The sequence below is a fragment of the Triticum aestivum genome, chromosome 7A (assembly GCF_018294505.1).
Source record: "Triticum aestivum cultivar Chinese Spring chromosome 7A, IWGSC CS RefSeq v2.1, whole genome shotgun sequence".
NCBI classification, from domain to species: domain Eukaryota; kingdom Viridiplantae; phylum Streptophyta; class Magnoliopsida; order Poales; family Poaceae; genus Triticum; species Triticum aestivum.
In genome coordinates, this window is record NC_057812.1 from 671,235,845 (window position 1) to 671,258,848 (window position 23,004).

Sequence of the window (23,004 nt, forward strand, 5' to 3'; positions counted from 1 at the left end):
ATTCTCTTACGGCTCACGCCAACACAAATTGCCATAACAAATGTTCGACCTGACGTCAAAGTTTTAGCATAAAAAAACAATTCTGTATGAAGAAAAGAGAATGTCCACATAAAAACAACGACATTTTTTGCTTTTCATAAACTTCAGACATTTTTTCAAGGTAACAACTAGCGTGCCTGTTGTGCCCCCGTGCCGGCCCGAATAGCAGTCGGGCCGTGCCTGGGCTCGAGACTGCAGCATGCCGGCCGGCAAGGCACAGCTTGTTTACTAACCGTGCCTTTGCGGGCCGTGCCGGGCTGGCCCGTTTGGTGAGCTTTGCCCAATCAGTCTCCCACCGTCAATTTTGGCAGTCCAGTCGGAATCCTCCTCACTCACCACCTCCACCTTCTCCTCCCCGGCGCCGCCAACCTCCACCAGCCAAACGCGGGTCCGGCTCGTCGGCCTCCCCCAAATCCGGCCAGATCCGCCACAGCGGACGCCCGCAGACCAGTCGGTCCGCCTCGCCGACGCCGGTCCTCATATCCAGCCTCCAGCAGCGCCGGTGAGCCGCCCTTCGCGCCCTCTGCCCTCACGCCTTTCTCGTTGCCTACTGAATCCTCCTCACACGCGTTCGTCTCCACCCAGAAATGCCATGGAGAACACCTGCATAAACTTCACCGCCGTCGCGCGCTCGGTGCGGCTGCTCAAGATCGACGGCTTCAGCCTGACCGAGAGCATGGACCACGACGACTGCGTCAGATCTAGGTGGACCTTCGACAGGTACGAGTGGGAGGTCCGCGTCTACCCCGCGATGACCAGCTCTGCCGCCGCCGGCGGCGGCGCGTACGTGGTGTTGGAGGTGGCCTTCCTCAGCAAGCCCCGCAGGGGCAGCGTGAGGGCGGCCATAGGCTGGTCGACCCGAGAGGGATATTCAAACCGTCCAATGAAATCAAACCGTCCAATGAAATCAGCATCTCAAAGGTGTTCAGTCGCCCCCAGGAATGCTCGACCAAGGCGGCGGTCGTCGGGCGGCGCGCGCTGGCGGCGTCGGCGTTTCTCCGGGGCGATTCCTTCACAATGGAATGCAGCATTGAGGTTCTTAAGGAGCTGCCTGATACGGTGACGGTGATACGGTGACGGACCCTGTCGAACAAGTGCCGGTGCCATCCTCAAACTTGGGCCGGCACCTGGCTCTACTCCTGCAGAGCGAGGCCGGGGCAGACGTCACGTTCCTCGTGTCCGGCGAGTCCTTTGCCGCGCATAAGAGCATACTGGCCGCGAGGTCTCCGGTTTTCATGGCTCAGTTCTTTGGAGACATGAAGGAGAAATGCTCACAGAGTGTGGTGATCAAGGACATGGAGGCTGCGGTGTTCAAGGCCCTGCTTCACTACATCTACACTGACACTGTGGCTGAATTCGACGAGAAGGGTGAGGAGGTGACAATGTTAGCCCAGCACTTGCTTGCAGCTGCTGACAGATACGGGCTGGACAGGCTCAAGCTGATCTGCGAAGGCAAGCTCTCTGATGGCATCAATGTCGACACTGCAGCGACGTCTCTGGCTCTTGCCGAGCAGCACAACTGTCCACGGCTCAAGGCGAAGTGCGTCCAGTTCATCATTAGAAATCGTGAGGTTCTTGATGCTGTGTTGGCAACGGAGGGGTACAAGTACCTGGCGGCAAGCTGCCCTTCGGTGTTGGCTGACCTTCTCAAGTCGAGCCTGCGCGTCGGATAAAGAGCTGATGCATAGTTCAGTGCTATCAGAGGTCCAAATTTCAGTGATGGGTAGTCTCTCTTTGTGCTTGTCTAGTTGCCTTACATCTCGGGTAGGTTAGTCTCTGGTTGTGCCTGTTATGGATGAATGTATTATAGTAGCTTATGTTCCCCTGACTTGTTTATGTGCAACCTGCTGTGATTTAGTATCTATCTCCTTGTATGGTTATTACTGCCACTAGGTGATACAATAGTAGTCTCTGTTTATGCAAGTAGTAGTAACTTGTGTTTCTATGACTCATGTAATGCACAACCTACTGCTTTCAGTAACCCCTTCATTGTGATTTAATTTAGTGCTCCAGCACGGGCACTAAATTTCTATTCCACGAAAATTGGTAATTAAAGTGTTAATGATAATTCATAATTAATAGTGGAAGAAATTTTAGTTCTTGTGGAACAATTCACTGTTACTGAAGTAGGATATTTAAAATTCCTTAAGTAGCAAGAATATACTCCCTCCGTTCCTAAATATTTGTCTTTCTAGAGATTTCAACAAGTGACTACATACAGAGCAAAATGAGTGAATCTACACTCTAAAATATGTCTATATACATCCGCATGTAGTAGTCCATTTGAAATCTCTAAAAAGACAAATATTTAGGAATGGAGGGAGTAAGTGTTACTGAAATAGGATGTTTAAAATTCCTTGTGGAACAACTCACAGCTGGTTCTGAACCATTTTTTTATAAGTGCTGCAGTCTCTCATGGTTGCTGTTGCCTGAATATTATTTTTTCTGCTTTATGACTTTGACTTCCGAGTCGGCGCGTGGGAGAAAGAACTGATTCATAGTTAAGTGCTACTAGAGGTCTAAATTTCAATGATGTGTGGTCTCTGTCTGTGCTTTTCTAGTTAAACTTGTGTCATGTCTTAACAGCGAATCGAAGCTCGGGTAGGTTAGTTTCTGGTTGTGCCTGTTATGCATGAATGCATCCTACTGCTTTCAGTGTGGTGTAATTTATTCTAAATGGCCCATGATTTGGTGTCCATCTTCTTTTATGCTTATCACTGCCACCAGGTGATATACGTGAGCAGTGTGCAGGATGCAGGGGGCAAGAACCTTCTATTCAGTGATACTACAGAGTCAAAGATGATTCAGAGTTCGCTGGCATGATTTTCTCGCTTGCAGCCACATCGAACCAGATATTTTACGAACTACTAATTTGAACTAAAACCACGGCAAGTATTTTGGAATAGAGGGAGTATTTGTTATCTTGCTCTTGGTATGCTTATCAGTGGCACGCAGTGATAACCAATGTGCAAGGTCTGGTTAGATGCATCTGTTTCGGTGCTGTTAAGAGTCGAGGATGATTTGAAGTGTGCCGGTCTAGATTGCACCGATATGGATACATGTATATGTATTAGGGCGATAAATATGCCATTTCTGAAAAGAGCCAATACGGGGATACATTTGACTACTTTTGAAAAAAAAGTTATCAATTAAGCATCAAGCCAATTAGCATATGTTTAGTCAGTGCAGTCCATTATCCTCTATCTTCTTATCCATGATTCCAACAAAAGCAAGAACCAACAGCCAAAGGGTAGCGACAATTCACCAAACATAAAAGTTCAGTTAGAGAGAAAGGGAGGAAGAGAAGTAAATCATGAGCCATCCATTAGATAGAATTCTACGGGATAGTGGGGGAAAGGGGAGCGGGAGCACCGGGGAAAGGAGCCCACCACCGACACTACTAGAGCTTCAGAGGTATCGAAGACATATCGGGAAAGAATGAGTATCGGATATGGTATCTAATACAAATGCGAAGTACCAGTGTTCTCTTAGGCGTCGGTATAGTTTTCTCACCTACGGCCACAGAATCCTGGTGTGTCTTTCAGCCTCCATACGGGGAGTTTTATGAGCCCCTTGTCATAAAATTTTGGAATGACATCTGGAAAAACCTTCACTTGATAGTTGTTGGGGATATTACTATCAGTTATGACCCGCCCAGGAGGGGCCGGGTCAGCCCCAATGGCGGGTTACACAAGAAGCCCAGTAAGCATTCAATATTATAGTTTATTAAGTCTTATAGAAGGCCCAAAGGCCTAAAGACGGTTTAAGGCCCGATATTATGAACCACCGTATGTAAAGAAAGGCATGTAAAGGAAGTCACCGAGCCAGACACGATTATGAGCCGGCCGGGACTCTGTAGGCCACCAGGCGTCAACCCATGTATATAAGGGGACGACCCGGTGGCGGCTTAGGGCAAGAAACAACAAGTCGATAACCAAGCCGGCGAGTTGAGCCTCTTGGTGATCGAAACCCCAGCAATACCAATCCCAACTAGACGTAGGCTTTTACCTTCATCGTAAGGGGCCGAACTAGTATAAAACTCTCTCGTGTTCTTTGTCCCGATTAACCCCTTTAAGCTTCCTAGTGCGATGGCCCTACGACTAAGTCCTTGCTCTAGGACATCTGACGTGATAATTCCACGATAGTTGGTGCCCACCGTGGGGCCAGCGCACGGTGGATTTGAATTCTTGAAGGGCAACTTCGAAGGGGGATACGCTGTGGGCCGGATGACCAAGAGTCGTCGCGACAAGCTCTACATCGACGACAAAGGCTGGGGCCCCGAGGCCGGCTCAATTGAGTACGGGTACCAGGTCCCCTTCGGCGGAATTCATGTCTTCATCGGCCGGATCGGCGAGTCAGGCCCTGAGCCGGACGTCCACACCAACCTCATCGAAACGGCTCAGCGCGCAAGGACCACCCGTGTTCAATCTGTCGTGAAGCATGCCTTCGTAGGCTGCATCCATGGCGGTGAATACTCTGAAGGATCGGCGGAGGGCGGTGAGACGGCCGTCTGTTCTGACACTGCATCATCAACGGGCGAGACATACTCTTTGTACCAGCTGCAGGACGGCATGCTCGGGGGCTATTCCGATAGCAGCAGTATTCCGGACCCTCTTGAGCCGCCGAATTGGGCCGGAGTCTTCATGGCAGGGACATAGCCCGGGCAGAACTTTACAACAGCGGCAGTAACAGCTACCGGGTCGGCTGCAGCCGGGTTAGGAGACCCCCGCGCGCCCCGACTCAGATTCTAATGGACCTCATGGATAAACTGATGACTCTGTTGACCGCCGTGGTTGAGCCGGCGGATAAAGCCCAGCACGACGCAGAGGTGGCACGCGTACGTGAAGAGATGGTGCAAGCTAAGGAAAATCTAGCCGCAGAGGAAGTCAGGATGGCAGCAGAGCGGACGGCTTTGGGCGTTCGTGCTCAACAGCTTCAAGCGGAGACCTTCCGGCTCTCGATGGATCTTAACGGGTCAAACAAGGTCATGAGGAGGAGGCATCAGAAAACTCAGTCACGTCTACCTCTGACGCTTGATCCTAGGAACCTATTCCATACACCCGGGGCTGGGGGAAGCAACCCGCCGGAGGCAAACCGGATCACGACACCCGGTGCACCGGTTCGGCCGCGTGCCATGGAACCACCTCGTATAATTACCGCTCCACCTCATTACGTGCCAACACCGCCGGGTCACTTCTCTAACCCCTTGGAAAACCTCATCGCAACGTTGGCTCGTTTGGCGACTCTCCCGATGGAAGGCGACTCACCGGTGGCGGTTGAAACGCGGAGGGTAAGAGAACTTCTTCAAACTGCTCTAGCACAGCAGGATGCGTACTCCTACAGTCGAGACAGGATCCATTCAACTCCTCGCCCAAGCCGGAGCCCGAGTTACAGTAGGCATATGGAATCCGCAGATATGTCAAGCAATGCTCAACGCCACAACCGGCCATACAGGCATGAGCCGGTGCGGGCTGGAGCCCTTAACTTGGCGGATCAGGAAAGGATTCGTCAAGAGGTGGAACGAGCAGCTCAAATGGTAGCAGATCAGGCGGCTCATCAAACTTTTCCGGCTTATCCAGCAACCTCGGTCGAGGCAGGAGTGGCCACAAGAACCGGATGCGTTCCTTGCTTGGTGCCGGCCATACGTAATGAGCGTTTGCCACAGGACTTTAAGGGGCCTCGTAAGGTGCCTAATTACACAGCTGACCTACAGCCTGGGGCTTGGATTGAGAGTTACGAGATGGCTATGGAGTTATTGGAGGTCAGCGATGCTGCAATGGCCAAGTATTTCACAATGATGTTAGATGGAACAGCTCGTACTTGGTTGAAAGGATTGCCACCCAATTCTATCGGCTCATGGGCGGAGTTGAAGGCCTGGTTCATCCAGAACTTTAAGGACACGTGTAAGCAGCCTATGTCGATTGTGGACCTAACCAATTGCAAGCAAGAGGATGGTGAATCCACAACCCATTGGGTGCGCCAGGTCAAGGAGATAATACATTCATCTGATAAGATGGATGCCGGCTCAGCAGTCTTGATGTTGGAGAAAAAATGCCGTTTTGAACCTCTGAAGCAGAAGGTGGGGCGGCTCAAGCGTGACTGTAATGACATGGGAACGTTGATGGCGGCTCTCGTCAAGTATGCTGATTCTGATACTACCAAGGACCCGGTGTCTGTCGAAGAAAAGGCAACAAAGGGAAAGAAGAGGGGCAACGGCAAGGGTCACCAGCATAACCCAGCAAATCAGGGAGGTAATAAATGTAAGGCTGATGAGTTTGTTGCTAACACCAATACACAGGGCAGTAATCAACAGCGCAAGGGCAGATAGCCCCCTCGGTCGGGCGGGACCGGTCCCAACATTGAGCAATTATTGAATGAACATTGTCCAAAGCATGGCACCCGGGAGAAGCCAGCCACCCACCTGTGGAAAGATTGTACGATCATGAAGGCATTTAAAACTTCAAACGCGTTTGATGGAGGTCACGGCCCGAGTGGCGGTTCAGGAGGAGGCGGTTTTCACGGCCCGGGCGCCGGTTCAGGTGGAGGAGGATTTCAGGTTAGGGCCATCCTGGTAACCAAGGAGGATATAATCAACAACCCGGCCAAGGTAATCAGCAGCAACAATCCGGTTATCAGAGAAACCCAAAACAGCTGAGTAGTGGGCAATACCATGTATTTACCACTAGTTTATGTAAGAGGGACTAGAAGCTTCACAAGAGGGCCGTCAATGCCGTTGAGCCGGCGATTCCACGTTATCTACGTTGGTCAGAGCAGCCTATTGTGTGGAGCAGAGAGGATCACCCGCCCCGGGTTGATAATCCGGGTCACTTGGCCTTGGTAGTGGCACCTCAGGTTGGTGGATACAAATTCACTAAGGTACTCATGGATGGAGGCAGCGGCATCAACATCCTCTACTATGAGACGTTCTGCCGGATGGGGTTGACTGATAAAAAATAAACAATCCAACATTGTTTTTCACGGTGTGGTACCTGGTAAATCGGCATACCCGGTTGGTAATATTGAGCTGGAAGTAGCCTTTGGGGATGAGTATGACTCCAGGGCAGAAAAATTAACCTTTGAGGTGGTTAAAATCAAAAGCCCATATCATGCTCTGTTTGGGCGGCCGGCTTATGCCAAGTTCATGGCTCGGTTGTGTTATGTGTATTTACAGCTCAAGATGCCGGGTCATAAGGGCACCATTACAGTACATGGGAGCTCGAAGATAGCCTTGGAGTGTGAAGAAGGTGATGCCGCCTACGCCGAATCTGTTTGTGCAACAGAGGAGTTAAAGTTTTATAAGGATCATGTTGACCCGGCAGACATGACGTCATTAAAGAAACCAACAACAGAGCATGAGTCGGTGTTGAAATTCAAATTAGCTGATGACACCAAGATGGTTGACTTTGTGCCTGGTGACTCATCCAAGCAGTTCATCAGCAGTGCAAACTTGGATCCAAAATAGGAAAGCGCGCTGATGTCTACTGCACAACCTTCTTCTTGTAGACGTTGTTGGGCCTCCAAGTGCAGAGGTTTGTAGGACAGTAGCAAATTTCCCTCAAGTGGATGACCTAAGGTTTATCAATCCGTAGGAGGCGTAGGATGAAGATGGTTTCTCTCAAGCAACTCTGCAACCAAATAATAAAGAGTCTCTTGTGTCCCCAACACACCCAATACAATGGTAAATTGTATAGGTGCACTAGTTCGGCGAAGAGATGGTGATACAAGTGGTATATGGATAGTAGATAATAGTTTTTGTAATCTGAAATAATAAAAAGAGCAAGGTAACAAGTGATAAAAGTGAGCGTAAACGGTATTGCAATGGTAGGAAACAAGGCCTAGGGTTCATACTTTCACTAGTGCAAGTTCTCTCAACAATAATAACATAGATAGAACATATGACAAGCCCTCAACATGCAACAAAGAGTCACTCCAAAGCCACTAATAGCGGAGAACAAACGTAGAGATTATGGTAGGGTACGAAACCACCTCAAAGTTATTCTTTCAAATCAATCCGTTGGGCTATTCCCATAAGTGTCACAAACAACCCTAGAGTTTTTACTAGAATAACACCTTAAGTTAGTGTAAGTTCCCTCAACAATAATATCATAATTGGATCACATAACTGTTAGGGAACGTAGTAATTTCAAAAAAATTCCTACGCACACGCAAGATCATGGTGATGCATAGCAACAAGAGGCGAGAGTGTTGTCTACATACCCTCGTAGACCGAAGCGGAAGCGTTGACGCAACGTAGAGGAAGTAGTCGTACGTCTTCCCAGTCCAACCGATCCAAGCACCGTTACTCCGGCACCTCCGAGTTCTTGGCACACATTCAGCTCGATGATGTTCCCCGGGCTCCGATCCAGCAAAGCTTCGGGGAGGAGTTCCGTCAGCACAACGGCGTGGTGACGATCTTGATGTTCAACCGTCGCAGGGCTTCGCCTAAGCACCTCTACAATATGACCGAGGTGGAATATGGTCGAGGGGGGCACCGCACACGGCTAAGGAACGATCACGAAGATCAACTTGTGTGTCCTAGGGTGCCCCCTTGCCCCCGTATATAAAGGAGCCAAGGGGAGGGGGCGGCCGGCCAAGGAGGGCGCGCCAAGGGGGAGTCCTACTCCCCCTTCTTTCCTAGTTGGAGAAGGAGAAGTGGGAAAGAGGAGGAAGAGGGAAAGGAAAGGGGGGGTGCCGCCCCCCTCTCCTTGTCCTATTCATACTAGGGAGGGGAGGGGCGCGCGGCCACCTCTTGCCTCCTTTCCTATTCTCCCTTAGGGCCCATGTAGGCCCAATAACCCCCCGGGGGGGGGGGGGGGTTCCGGTAACCCCCCGGTACTCCGGTAAAATCCTGATTTCACCCAGAACGATTCCGATATCCAAATATAGGCTTCCAATATATTGATCTTTATGTCTCGACCATTTCGAAACTCCTCGTCATGTCCATGATCACATCCGGGACTCCGAACAACCTTCGGTACATCAAAATACATAAACTCATAATGAAACTGTCATCGTAACGTTAATCGTGCGGACCCTACAGTTCGAGAACAATGTAGACATGACCGAGACACGTCTCCGGTCAATAACCAATAGCGGAACCTGGATGCTCATATTGGTTCCTACATATTCTACGAAGATCTTTATCGGTCACACCGCATAACAACATACGTTGTTCCCTTTGTCATCGGTATGTTACTTGCCCGAGATTCGATCGTCGGTATCTCAATACCTAGTTCAATCTCGTTACCGGCAAGTCTCTTTACTCGTTTCGTAATACATCATCTCACAACTAACTCATTATTTGCAATGCTTGCAAGGCTTATGTGATGTGCATTACCGAGAGGGCCCAGAGATACCTCTCCGACAATCGGAGTGACAAATCCTAATCTCGAAATACGCCAACCCAACATGTACCTTTGGAGACACCTGTAGAGCACCTTTATAATCACCCAGTTATGTTGTGACATTTGGTAGCACACAAAGTGTTCCTCCGGCAAACGGGAGTTGCATAATCTCATAGTCATAGGAACATGTATAAGTCATGAAGAAAGCAATAGCAACATACTAAACGATCGGGTGCTAAGCTAATGGAATGGGTCATGTCAATCAGATCATTCACCTAATGATGTGATCCCGTTAATCAAATAACAACTCTTTGTCCATGGTTAGGAAACATAACCATCTTTGATTAACGAGCTAGTTAAGTAGAGGCATACTAGTGACACTCTGTTTGTCTATGTATTCACACATGTATTATGTTTCCGGTTAATACAATTCTAGCATGAATAATAAACAGTTATCATGATATAAGGAAATAAATAATAACTTTATTATTGCCTCTAGGACATATTTCCTTCAGTCTCCCACTTGCACTAGAGTCAATAATCTAGATTACACAGTAATGATTCTAACACCCATGGAGCCTTGGTGTTGATCATGTTTTGCTCGTGGAAGAGGCTTAGTCAACGGGTCTGCTACATTCAGATCCGTATGTTTCTTGCAAATCTCTATGTCTCCCACCTGGACTAGATCCCGGATGGAATTGAAGCGTCTCTTGATGTGCTTGGTCCTCTTGTGAAATCTGGATTCCTTTGCCAAGGCAATTGCACCAGTATTGTCACAAAAGATTTTCATTGGACCCGATGCACTAGGTATGACACCTAGATCGGATATGAACTCCTTCATCCAGACTCCACCGTAGATCCCGCCACCACACTTTGTTTAGAACTGCACCAACTGACAGCTCCACCATTTAATGTAAATACGTATCCGGTTTGTGATTTAGAATCGCCCGGATTAGTGTCAAAGCTTGCATCAACGTAACCATTTACGATGAGCTCTTTGTCACCTCCATATATGAGAAACATATCCTTAGTCCTTTTCAGGTATTTCAGGATGTTCTTGACCGCTGTCTAGTGATCCACTCCTGGATTACTTTAGTACCTCCCTGCTAGACTTATAGCAAGGCACACATCAGGTCTGGTACACAGCATTGCATACATGATAGAGACTATGGCTGGAGCATAGGGAACATCTTTCATTTTCTCTCTATCTTCTGCAGTGGTCGGGCATTGAGTCTTACTCAACTTCACACCTTGTAACACAGGCAAGAACCCTTTCTTTGCTTGATCCATTTTGAACTTCTTCAAAACTTTGTCAAGGTATGTGCTTTGTGAAAGTCCAATTAAGCGTCCTGATCTATCTCTATAGATCTTAATGCCTAATATGTAAGCAGCTTCACCGAGGTCTTTCATTGAAAAACTCTTATTCAAGTATCCCTTTATGCTATCCAGAAATTCTATATCATTTCCAATTAGTAATATGCCATCCACATATAATATCAAAAATGCTATAGAGCTCCCACTCACTTTCTTGTAAATACAGGCTTCTCCAAAAGTCTGTATAAAACCAAATGCTTTGATCACACTATCAAAGCATTTATTCCAACTCCGAGAGGCTTGCACCAGTCCATAAATGGATCATTGGAGCTTGCACACTTTGTTAGCTCCTTTTGGATCGACAAAACCTTCTGGTTGCATCATATACAACTCTTCTTCCAGAAATCCATTCAGGAATGCAGTTTTGACATCCATTTGCCAAATTTCATAATCATAAAATGCGGCAATTGCTAACATGATTCGGACAGACTTAAGCATCGCTATGGGTGAGAAGGTCTCATCGTAGTCAATCCCTTGAACTTGTCGAAAACCTTTTGCAACAAGTCGAGCTTTGTAGATAGTAACATTACCGTCAGCGTCAGTCTTCTTCTTGAAGATCCATTTATTCTCAATTGCTTGCCGATCATCGGGCAAGTCAACCAAAGTCCACACTTTGTTCTCATACATGGATCCCATCTCAGATTTCATGGCTTCAAGCCATTTCGCGGAATCTGGGCTCACCATTGCTTCTTCATAGTTCGTAGGTTCATCATGATCTAGTAGCATGACTTCCAGAACAGGATTACCGTACCACTCTGGTGCGGATCTTACTCTGTTTGATCTACGAGGTTCAGTAGCAACTTGATCTGAAGTTCTATGATCATCATCATTAACTTCCTCACTAAATGGTTTAGGTGTCACAGAAACCGGTTTCTGTGATGTACTACTTTCCAATAAGGGAGCAACTACAGTTACCTCATCAAGTTCTACTTTCCTCCCACTCACCTCTTTCGAGAGAAACTCCTTCTCTAGAAAGGATCCATTTTTAGCAACGAATGTCTTGCCTTCGAATCTGTGATAGAAGGTGTACCCAATAGTCTCCTTTGGGTATCCTATGAAGACACATTTCTCCGATTTGGGTTCAAGCTTATCAGGTTGAAGCTTTTTCACATAAGCATCACAGCCCCAAACTTTAAGAAACGACAACTTTGGTTTCTTGCCAAACCATAGTTCATAAGGCGTCGTCTCAACGGATTTTGATGGTGCCCTATTTAACGTGAATGCGGCCGTCTCTAAAGCATAACCCCAAAACGATAGCGGTAAATCTGTAAGAGACATCATAGATCGCACCATATCAAGTAAAGTACGATTACGACGTTCGGATACACCATTACGTTGTGGTGTTCCGGGTGGCGTGAGCTGCGAAACTATTCCGCATTGTTTCAAATGTAGACCAAACTCGTAACTCAAATATTCTCCTCCACGATCAGATCGTAGAAACTTTATTTTCTTGTCACGATGATTTTCAACTGCACTCTGAAATTCTTTGAACTTTTCAAATGTTTCAGACTTATGCTTTATTAAGTAGATATACCCATATCTGCTTAAATCATCTGTGAAGGTGAGAAAATAACGATATCCGCCATGAGCCTCAACATTCATCGGACCACATACATCTGTATGTATGATTTCCAATAAATCTGTTGCTCTCTCCATAGTACCAGAGAACGGTGTTTTAGTCATCTTGCCCATGAGGCACGGTTCGCAAGTACCAAGTGATTCATAATCAAGTGGTTCCAAAAGTCCATCAGTATGGAGTTTCTTCATGCGCTTTACACCGATATGACCTAAACGGCAATGCCACAAATAAGTTGCACTATCATTATCAACTCTGCATCTTTTGGCTTCAACATTATGAATATGTGTATCACTACTATCGAGATTCATCAAAAATAGACCACTCTTCAAGGGTGCATGACCATAAAAGATATTACTCATATAAATAGAACAACCATTATTCTCTGATTTAAATGAATAACCGTCTCGCATCAAACAAGATCCAGATATAATGTTCATGCTCAACGCTGGCACCAAATAACAATTATTTAGGTCTAATACTAATCCCGAAGGTAGATGTAGAGGTAGCGTGCCGATCGCGATCACATCGACTTTGGAACCATTTCCCACGTGCATCGTCACCTCGTCCTTTGCCAGTGTTCGCTTAATCCGTAGTCCCTGTTTTGAGTTGCAAATATTAGCAACAGAACCAGTATCAAATACCCAGGTGCTACTGCGAGCTCTAGTAAGGTACACATCAATAACATGTATATCACACATACCTTTGTTCACCTTGCCATCCTTCTTATCCGCCAAATACTTGGGGCAGTTCCGCTTCCAGTGACCAGTCTGCTTGCAGTAGAAGTACTCAGTTTCAGGCTTAGGTCCAGACTTGGGTTTCTTCTCCTGAGCAGCAACTTGCTTGCTGTTCTTCTTGAAGTTACCCTTCTTCTTCCCTTTGCCCTTTTTCTTGAAACTAGTGGTCTTGTTGACCATCAACACTTGATGCTCCTTCTTGATTTCTACCTCTGCAGCCTTTAGCGTTGCGAAGAGCTCGGGAATTGTCTTATCCATCCCTTGCATATTATAGTTCATCACGAAGCTCTTGTAGCTTGGTGGAAGTGATTGGAGAATTCTGTCAATGACGCTATCATCCGGAAGATTAACTCCTAGTTGAATCAAGTGATTACAATACCCAGACATCTTGAGTATATGCTCACTGACAGAACTATTCTCCTCCATCTTGCGGCTATAGAATTTATTGGAGACTTCATATCTCTCAATCCGGGCATTCTGCTGGAATATTAACTTCAACTCCTGGAACATCTCATATGACCCATGATGTTCAAAACGTCGTTGAAGTCTCGGTTCTAAGCCGTAAAGCATGGCACATTGAACTATCGAGTAGTCATCAGCTTTGCTCTGCCAGACGTTCTTAACATCGTTAGTTGCATCAGCAGCAGGCCTGGCACCCAGCGGTGCTTCCAGGACGTAACTCTTCTGTGCAGCAATGAGGATAATCCTCAAGTTACGGACCCAGTCCGTGTAATTGCTACCATCATCTTTCAACTTTGCTTTCTCAAGGAACGCATTAAAATTCAACGGAACAACAACACGGGCCATCTCTCTACAATCAACATAAACAAGCAAGATACTATCAGGGACTAAGTTCATGATAAATTTAAGTTCAATTAACCATATTACTTAAGAACTCCCACTTAGATAGACATCCCTCTTATCATCTAAATCAACTAAACCATAACCGATCATCACGTGAAATGGAGTAGTTTTCAATGGTGAACATTGCTATGTTGATCATATCTACTATATGATTCACGCTCGACCTTTCGGTCTCACTGTTCCGAGGCCATATCTGCATATGCTAGGCTCGTCAAGTTTAACCTGAGTATTCTGCGTGTGCAAAACTGGCTTGCACCCATTGTAGATGGGCGTAGAGCTTATCACACCCGATCATCACGTGGTCTCTGGGAACGACGAACTTTGGCAACGGTGCATACTCAGGGAGAACACTTTTTATCTTGAAATTTAGTGAGATATCATCTTATAATGCTACCGTCAATCAAAGCAAGATAAGATGCATAAAAGATAAACATCACATGCAACCAATATAAGTGATATGATATGGCCATCATCATCTTGTGCTTGTGATCTCCATCTCGGAAGCACCGTCATGATCACCATCGTCACCGGCGCGACACCTTGATCTCCATCGTAGCATCGTTGTCGTCTCACCAATCTTATGCTTCTACGACTATCGCTACCGCTTAGTGATAAAGTAAAGCATTACAGGGCGATTGCATTGCATACAATAAAGCGACAACCATATGGCTCCTGCCAGTTGCCGATAACTTGGTTACAAAACATGATCATCTCATACAATAAAATTTAGCATCATGCCTTGACCATATCACATCACAACATGCCCTGCAAAAACAGGTTAGACATCCTCTACTTTGTTTGTTGCAAGTTTTACGTGGCTGCTACGGGCTTAAGCAAGAACCAATCTTACCTACGCATCAAAACCACAACGATAGTTTGCGAAGTTGGTGCTGTTTTAACCTTCGCAAGGATCGGGCGTAGCCACACTCGGTTCAACTAAAGTTGGAGAAACTGACACCCGCCAGCCACCTGTGTGCAAAGCACGTCAATAGAACCAGTCTCGCGTAAGCGTACGTGTAATGTCGGTCCGGGCCGCTTCATCCAACAATACCGCCGAACCAAAGTATGACATGCTTGTAAGCAGTATGACTTATATCGCCCACAACTCACTTGTGTTCTACTCGTGCATATAACATCAAACCATAAAACCTAGGCTCTGATACCACTATTGGGGAACATAGTAATTTCAAAAAGTTTCCTACGCACACGCAAGATCATGGTGATGCATAGCAACGAGAGGGGAGAGTGTTGTCTACGTACCCTCGTAGACCGAAGCGGAAGCGTTGACGCTACGTAGAGGAAGTAGTCGTACGTCTTCCCAGTCCAACCGATCCAAGCACCGTTACTCCGGCACCTCCGAGTTCTTGGCACACATTCAGCTCGATGACGTTCCCCGGGCTCCGATCCAGCAAAGCTACGGGGAGGAGTTCCGTCAGCACGATGGCGTGGTGACGATCTTGATGTTCAACCGTCGTAGGGCTTCGCCTAAGCACCGCTACAATATGACCGAGTTGGAATATGGTCGAGGGGGGCACCGCACACGGCTAAGGAACGATCATGAAGATCAACTTGTGTGTCCTAGGGTGCCCCCTTGCCCCCGTATATAAAGGAGCCAAGGGGAGGGGGCGGCCGGCCAAGGAGGGCGCGCCAAGGGGGAGTCCTACTCCCACCGGGAGTAGGACTCCCTTCTTTCCTAGTTGGAGAAGGAGAAGTGGGAAAGAGGAGGAAGAGGGAAAGGAAAGGGGGCGTCGCCCCCCTCTCCTTGTCCTATTCGGACTAGGGAGGGGAGGGGAGCGCAGCCACCTCTTGCCTCCTTTCCTCTTCTCCCTTAGGGCCCATGTAGGCCCAATAACCCCCGAGGGGGTTCCGGTAACCCCCCGGTACTCCGGTAAAATCCCGATTTCACCCAGAACGATTCTGATATCCAAATATAGGCTTCCAATATATCGATCTTTATGTCTCGACCATTTCGAGACTCCTCGTCATGTCCATGATCACATCCAGGACTCCGAACAACCTTCGGTACATCAAAATACATAAACTCATAATGAAACTGTCATTGTAATGTTAAGCGTGCGGACCCTACGCTTCGAGAACAATGTAGACATGACCGAGACACGTCTCCGGTCAATAACCAATAGCGGAACCTGGATGCTCATATTGGTTCCTACATATTCTACGAAGATCTTTATTGGTCAGACCGCATAACAACATACTTTGTTCCCTTTGTCATCGGTATGTTACTTGCTCGACATTCGATCGTCGGTATCTCAATACCTAGTTCAATCTCGTTACCGGCAATTCTCTTTACTCGTTTCGTAATACATCATCTCATAACTAACTCATTAGTTGCAATGCTTGCAAGGCTTATGTGATGTGCATTACCGAGAGGGCCCAGAGATACCTCTCCGACAATCGGAGTGACAAATCCTAATCTCAAAATACGCCAACCCAACATGTACCTTTGGAGACACCTGTAGAGCACCTTTATAATCACCCAGTTACGTTGTGACGTTTGGTAGCACACAAAGTGTTCCTCCGGCAAACGGGAGTTGCATAATCTCATAGTCATAGCAACATGTATAAGTCATGAAGAAAGAAATAGCAACATACTAAACGATCGGGTGCTAAGCTAATGGAATGGGTCATGTCAATCAGATCATTCACCTAATGATGTGATCCCGTTAATCAAATAACAACTCTTTGTCCATGGTTAGGAAACATAACCATCTTTGATTAACGAGCTAGTCAAGTAGAGGCATACTAGTGACACTCTGTTTGTCTATGTATTCACACATGTATTATGTTTCCGGTTAATACAATTCTAGCATGAATAATAAACATTTATCATGGTATAAGGAAATAAATAATAACTTTATTATTGCCTCTAGGGCATATTTCCTTCAATAACTATCCCTCAACATGCAACAAAGAGTCACTCCAAAGTCACTAATAGTGGAGAACGAACGAAGAGATTATGGTAGGGTACGAAACCACCTCAAAGTTATTCTTTCCAATCAATCCGTTGGGCTATTCCTATAAGTGTCACAAACAGCCCTAGAGTTCGTACTAGAATAACACCTTAAGACACAAATCAACCAAAACCCTAATGTCACCTAGATACTCCAATGCCACCTCAAGTATCTGTGGGTATGATTATACGATATGCATCACACAATCTCAGATTCATCTATTCAACCAACACAAAGGACCTCAAAGAGTGCCCCAAAGTTCTACCGGAGAATCACGACGAAAATGTGTGCCAACCCCTATGCATAGGTTCCCAATGTCATGAAACCCGCGAGTTGATCACCAAGACATACATCAAGTGGCACGTGGTATCCCATTGTCACCACAGATATCCACGGCAAGACATACATCAAGTGTTCTCAAGTCTTTAAAGACTCAATCCGATAAGATTACTTCAAAGGGGAAACTCGATTCATTACAAGAGAGAAGAGGGGAAGGAGAAACATAAGATCCAACTATAATAGCAAAGCTTGCGATACATCAAGATCGTATCATCTCAAGAACACGAGAGAGAAAGAGGGAGAGAGAGAGAGAGAGAGAGAGAGAGAGATCAAACACATAGCTACTGGTACATACCCTCAGCCCCGAGGGAGAACTACTCCCTCCTCATCATGGAGAGCACCGGGATGATGTAGATGGCCACCGGAGAAGGATTGCCCCCTCCGGCAGGGTGCCGGAACGGGTCTAGATTGGTTTTCGGTGGCTACGTAGGCTTCTGGCGGCAGAACTCCCGATCTATGTTCTGTTCTGGAAGTTTTAGGGTACGTGGAGATATATAGGCAGAAGAAGCACGTTAGGGGAGCCACGGGGGCCCCACGAGGAAGGGGGCGCGCCCTAGGGGGGTGGGCGCGCCCCCACCCTCGTGGGCAGCTCCCGTATCTTCTGACGTGGGGTCCAAGTCCATCAGGTGTGTTTCCTTTCAAAAATAACTTCTCCAGTTGATTTCGTTCCGTTTCGACTCCGTCTGATATTCCTTTTCTTTAAAACACTTAAATAGGCATAAAACAACAAATCTGGGTTGGGCCTCCGATTAATAGGTTAGTCCCAAAAATAATATAAAAGTGGAAAATAAAGCCCAATATAGTCCAAAACAGTAGATAATATAGCATGGAGCAATCAAAATTTATAGATACGTTGGAGACGTATCAGGCATCCCCAAGCTTAATTCCTGCTCGTCCTCGAGTAGGTAAATGATAAAAAGAGAATTTTTGATGCGGAGTGCTACTTGGCATAATTTCAATGCAAATCTTCTTAATTGTGGTATGAATATTCAGATCTGAAAGATTCAAGAAAAAAGTTCATATTGACATAAAAATAATAATACTTCAAGCATACTAACTAAGCAATCATGTCTTCTCAAAATAACATGGCTAAAGAAAGCTATCCCTACAAAATCATATAGTTTGGCTATGCTCCATCTTCACCACACAAAATATTTAAATCATGCACAACCCCGATGACAAGCCAAGCAATTGTTTCATACTTTTGATGTTCTCAAACTTTTTCAATCTTCACGCAATTTATGAGCGTGAGCCATGGATATAGCACTATAGATGGAATAGAGTGGTGGTTTGTGGAGAAGACAAAAAGGGGGAAGATAGTCTCACATCAACTAGGCGTATCAACGGGCTATGGAGATGCCCATCAATAGATATCAATGTGAGTGAGTAGGGATTGCCATGCAACGGATGCACTAGAGCTATAAATGTATGAAAGCTCAATAAAAGAAACTAGTGGGTGTGCATCCAACTCGCTTGCTCACGAAGACCTAGGGCATTTTGAGGAAGCCCATCATTGGAATATACAAGCCAAGTTCTATAATGAAAGATTCCCACTGGTATATGAAAGTGATAACTCAAGAGACTCTCTATATGAAGAACATGGTGCTACTTTGAAGCACAAGTGTGGAAAAAGTAATAGTAGCATTGCCCCTTCTTATATATATATTTTTTTCATTTGGTCTTTCTTTTTTTTATTTGGCCTTTCTTTTTTTTGGCCTTTATTTTTTTATTTGGCCTTTTCTCTTTTTTTGGGACAATGTGTTGGAAATATGCCCTAGAGGAAATAATAAAATGCTTATTATTATATTTCCTTGTTCATGATAATTGTCTATTATTCATGCTATAATTGTGTTATCCGAAAATCGTAATACATGTGTGAATACATAGACCACAACATGTCCCTAGTGAGCCTCTAGTTGACTCGCTCGTTGATCAAAAGATAGTCATGGTTTCCTGACTATGGACATTGGATGTCATTGATAACGGGATCACATCATTAGGAGAATGATGTGATGGAAAAGACCCAATCCTAAGCATAGCTTAAAGATCGTGTAGTTCGTTTGCTATAGCTTTTCCAAATGTCAAGTATCATTTCCTTAGACCATGAGATTGTGCAACTCCCGGATACCGTAGGAGTGCTTTGGGTGTACCAAACGTCACAACGTAACTGGGTGACTATAAAGGTCCACTACGGGTATCTCCAAAAGTGTCTGTTGGGTTGGCACGAATCAAGACTGGGATTTGTCACTCGTATGACGGAGAGGTATCTCTGGGCCCACTCGGTAATGCATCATCATAATGAGCTCAATGTGACCAAGTGGTTGATCACGGGATCATGCATTACGGTACGAGTAAAGTGACTTGCTGGCAATGAGATTGAACGAGGTATTGGGATACCGACGATCGAGTCTCGGGCAAGTAATGTATCGATTGATAAAGGGAATTGTATACGGGATTGATTGAATCCTCGACATCGTGGTTCATCTAATGAGATCATCGAGGAGCATGTGGGAGCCAACATGGGTATCCAGATCCCGCTGTTGGTTATTGACCGGAGAGTCGTCTCGGTCATGTCTGCGTGTCTCCCGAACCCGTAGGGTCTACACACTTAAGGTTCGGTGACGCTAGGGTTGTTGAGATATTAGTATACGGTAACCCGAAAGTTGTTAGGAGTCCCGGATGAGATCCCAGACGTCACGAGGAGTTCCGGAATGGTCCGGAGGTGAAGATTTATATATAGGAAGTCAAGTTTCGGGGGTAATCGGTATTGTACCAGGACCACCGGAAGGGTCCCGGGGGTCCACTAGGTGGGGCCACCTATCCCGGAGGGCCCCATGGGCTGAAGTGGGAGGGGAACCGTCCCCTAGTGGGCTGGTGCGCCCCCCTTGGGCCTTCCCATGCGCCTAGGGTTGGAAACCCTAGGGGTGGGGGGCGCCCCACTTGGCTTGGGGGGCACTCCACCCCCCTTGGAGATTGCATCTCCTAGGGCTGGCGCCCCCCTAGGGGTCCAATATATAGTGCGGGTGAGGGAGGGCAGCCGCACCCTAGCCCCTGGAGCCTCCCTCTCCCTCCCGTGACACCTCTCCCTCTCGCTAAGCTTGGCGAAGCCCTGCCGAGATCACCGTTGCTTCCACCAGCACGCCGTCGTGCTGCTGGATCTCCATCAACCTCTCCTTCCCCCTTGCTGGATCAAGTTGGAGGAGACGTCTTCCCAACCGTATGTGTGTTGAACGCGGAGGTGCCGTCCGTTCAGCGCTAGGTCATCGGTGATTTGGATCACGACGAGTACGACTCCATCAACCCCGTTCTCTTGAACGCTTCCGCTTGCGATCTACAAGGGTATGTAGATGCACTCCCCTCTCCCTCGTTGCTAGATGACTCCATAGATTGATCTTGGTGATGCGTAGAAAATTTTAAAATTCTGCTACGTTCCCCAACAGTGGCATCATGAGCCAGGTTTATGCGTAGTTTCTATGCACAAGTAGAACACAAAGCAGTTGTGGGCGTCGATATTGTCAATTTACTTGCCGTTACTAGTCTTATCTTGATTCGGCGGCATCGTGGGATGAAGCGGCCCGGACCGACCTTACACGTACGCTTACGTGAGACTGGTTCCACCGATTGACATGCACTAGTTGCATAAGGTGGCTGGCGGGTGTCTGTCTCTCCCACTTTAGTCGGATCGGATTCGATGAAAAGGGTCCTTATGAAGGGTAAATAGAAATTGGCATATCACGTTGTGGTTTTGGCGTAGGTAAGAAACGTTCTTGCTAGAAACCTATAGCAGCCACGTAAAAACTTGCAACAACAAGAAGAGGACATCTAACTTGTTTTTGCAGCATGTGACGTGTGATGTGATATGGCCAAAAGGATGTGATGAATGATATATGTGATGTATGAGATTGATCATGTTCTTGTAATAGGAATCACGACTTGCATGTCGATGAGTATGACAACCGGCAGGAGCAATAGGAGTTGTCTTTATTTATTTATGACCTGCGTGTCAACATAAACGTCATGTAATTACTTTACTTTATTGCTAAAGCGTTAGCCATAGTAGTAGAAGTAATAGATGACGAGACAACTTCAAGAAGACACAGTGATGGGGATCATGATGATGGAGATCATGGTGTCATGCCGGTGGCAACGATGATCATGGAGCCACAAAGAAGAAGATCAAAAGCAGCAAATGATATTGGCCATATCATGTCACTATTTGATTGCATGTGATGTTTATCATGTTTTGCATCTTATTTTCTTAGAATGACGGTAGCTTAAATAAGATGATCCGTCGTAATAATTTCAAGAAAGTGTTCCCCCTAACTGTGCACTGTTGCGAAGGTTCGTTGTTTCGAAGCACCACGTGATGATCGGGTGTGATAGATTCTAACGTTCGAATACAACGGGTGTAAGCCAGATTTACACACGCAATACACTTAGGTTGACTTGACGAGCCTAGCATGTACAAACATGGCCTCGGAACACGGAAGACCGAAAGGTCGAGCATGATTCGTATAGAAGATACGATCAACATGAAGATGTTCACCGATGTTGACTAGTTCGTCTCACGTGATGATCGGACACGGCCTAGTTGACTCAGATCATGTTTCACTTAGATGACTAGAGGGATGTCTATCTGAGTGGGAGTTCATTGAATAATTTGATTAGATGAACTTAATTATCATGAACTTAGTCTAAAATCTTTACAATATGTTTTGTAGATCAAATGGCCCACGTTGTCCTCAACTTCAACGCGTTCCTAGAGAAAACCAAGCTGAAAGATGATGGCAGTAACTATACGGACTGGGTCCGGAACCTGAGGATCATCCTCATAGCTGACAAGAAAGATTATGTCCTAGAAGCACCGCTAGGTGACGCACCCATCCCAGAGAACCAAGACGTTATGAACGCTTGGCAGTCACGTGCTGATGATTACTCCCTCGTTCAGTGCAGCATGCTTTACAGCTTAGAACCGGGGCTCCAAAAGCGTTTTGAGAGACACGGAGCATATGAGATGTTCGAAGAGCTGAAAATGGTTTTCCAAGCTCATGCCCGGGTCGAGAGATATGAAGTCTCCGACAAGTTCTTCAGTTGTAAGATGGAGGAAAATAGTTCTGTCAGTGAGCACATACTCAAAATGTCTGGGTTGCATAACCGCTTGACTCAGCTGGGAGTTAATCTCCCAGATGACACGGTCATTGATAGAATCCTTCAGTCGCTTCCACCAAGCTACAAGAGCTTTGTGATGAACTTCAATATGCAGGGGATGGAAAAGACCATTCCTGAGGTATATTCAATGCTGAAATCAGCAGAGGTGGAGATCAAAAAGGAACATCAAGTGTTGATGGTTAATAAAACCACTAAGTTTAAGAAAGGCAAGGGTAAAAAGAACTTCAAGAAGGACGACAAGGGAGTTGCCGCGCCTGGTAAGCAAGCTGCCTGGAAGAAGTCGAAGAATGGACCCAAGCCTGAGACTGAGTGTTTTTATTGCAAGGGAAGTGGTCACTAGAAGCGGAACTGCCCCAAATACTTAGCGGACAAGAAGGCCGGCAACACTAAAGATATATGTGATATACATGTAATTGATGTGTACCTTACCAGTACTCGTAGTAGCTCATGGGTATTTGATACTGGTGTGGTCGCTCACATTTGTAAATCAAAGCAGGAGCTGCGGAATAAGCGGAGACTGGCGAAGGACGAGGTGACGATGCGCGTCGGGAATGGTTCCAAGGTCGATGTGATCGCCGTCGGCATGCTAC

General features: G+C 46.4%; 1 pseudogene; it reads left to right on the forward strand.

Annotated features, from left to right (window-relative positions):
- Positions 1–626: 626 nt before the first annotated feature.
- LOC123154535 (BTB/POZ and MATH domain-containing protein 1-like) lies at positions 627–1,982 on the forward strand (annotated as a pseudogene).
- Positions 1,983–23,004: the final 21,022 nt, after the last annotated feature.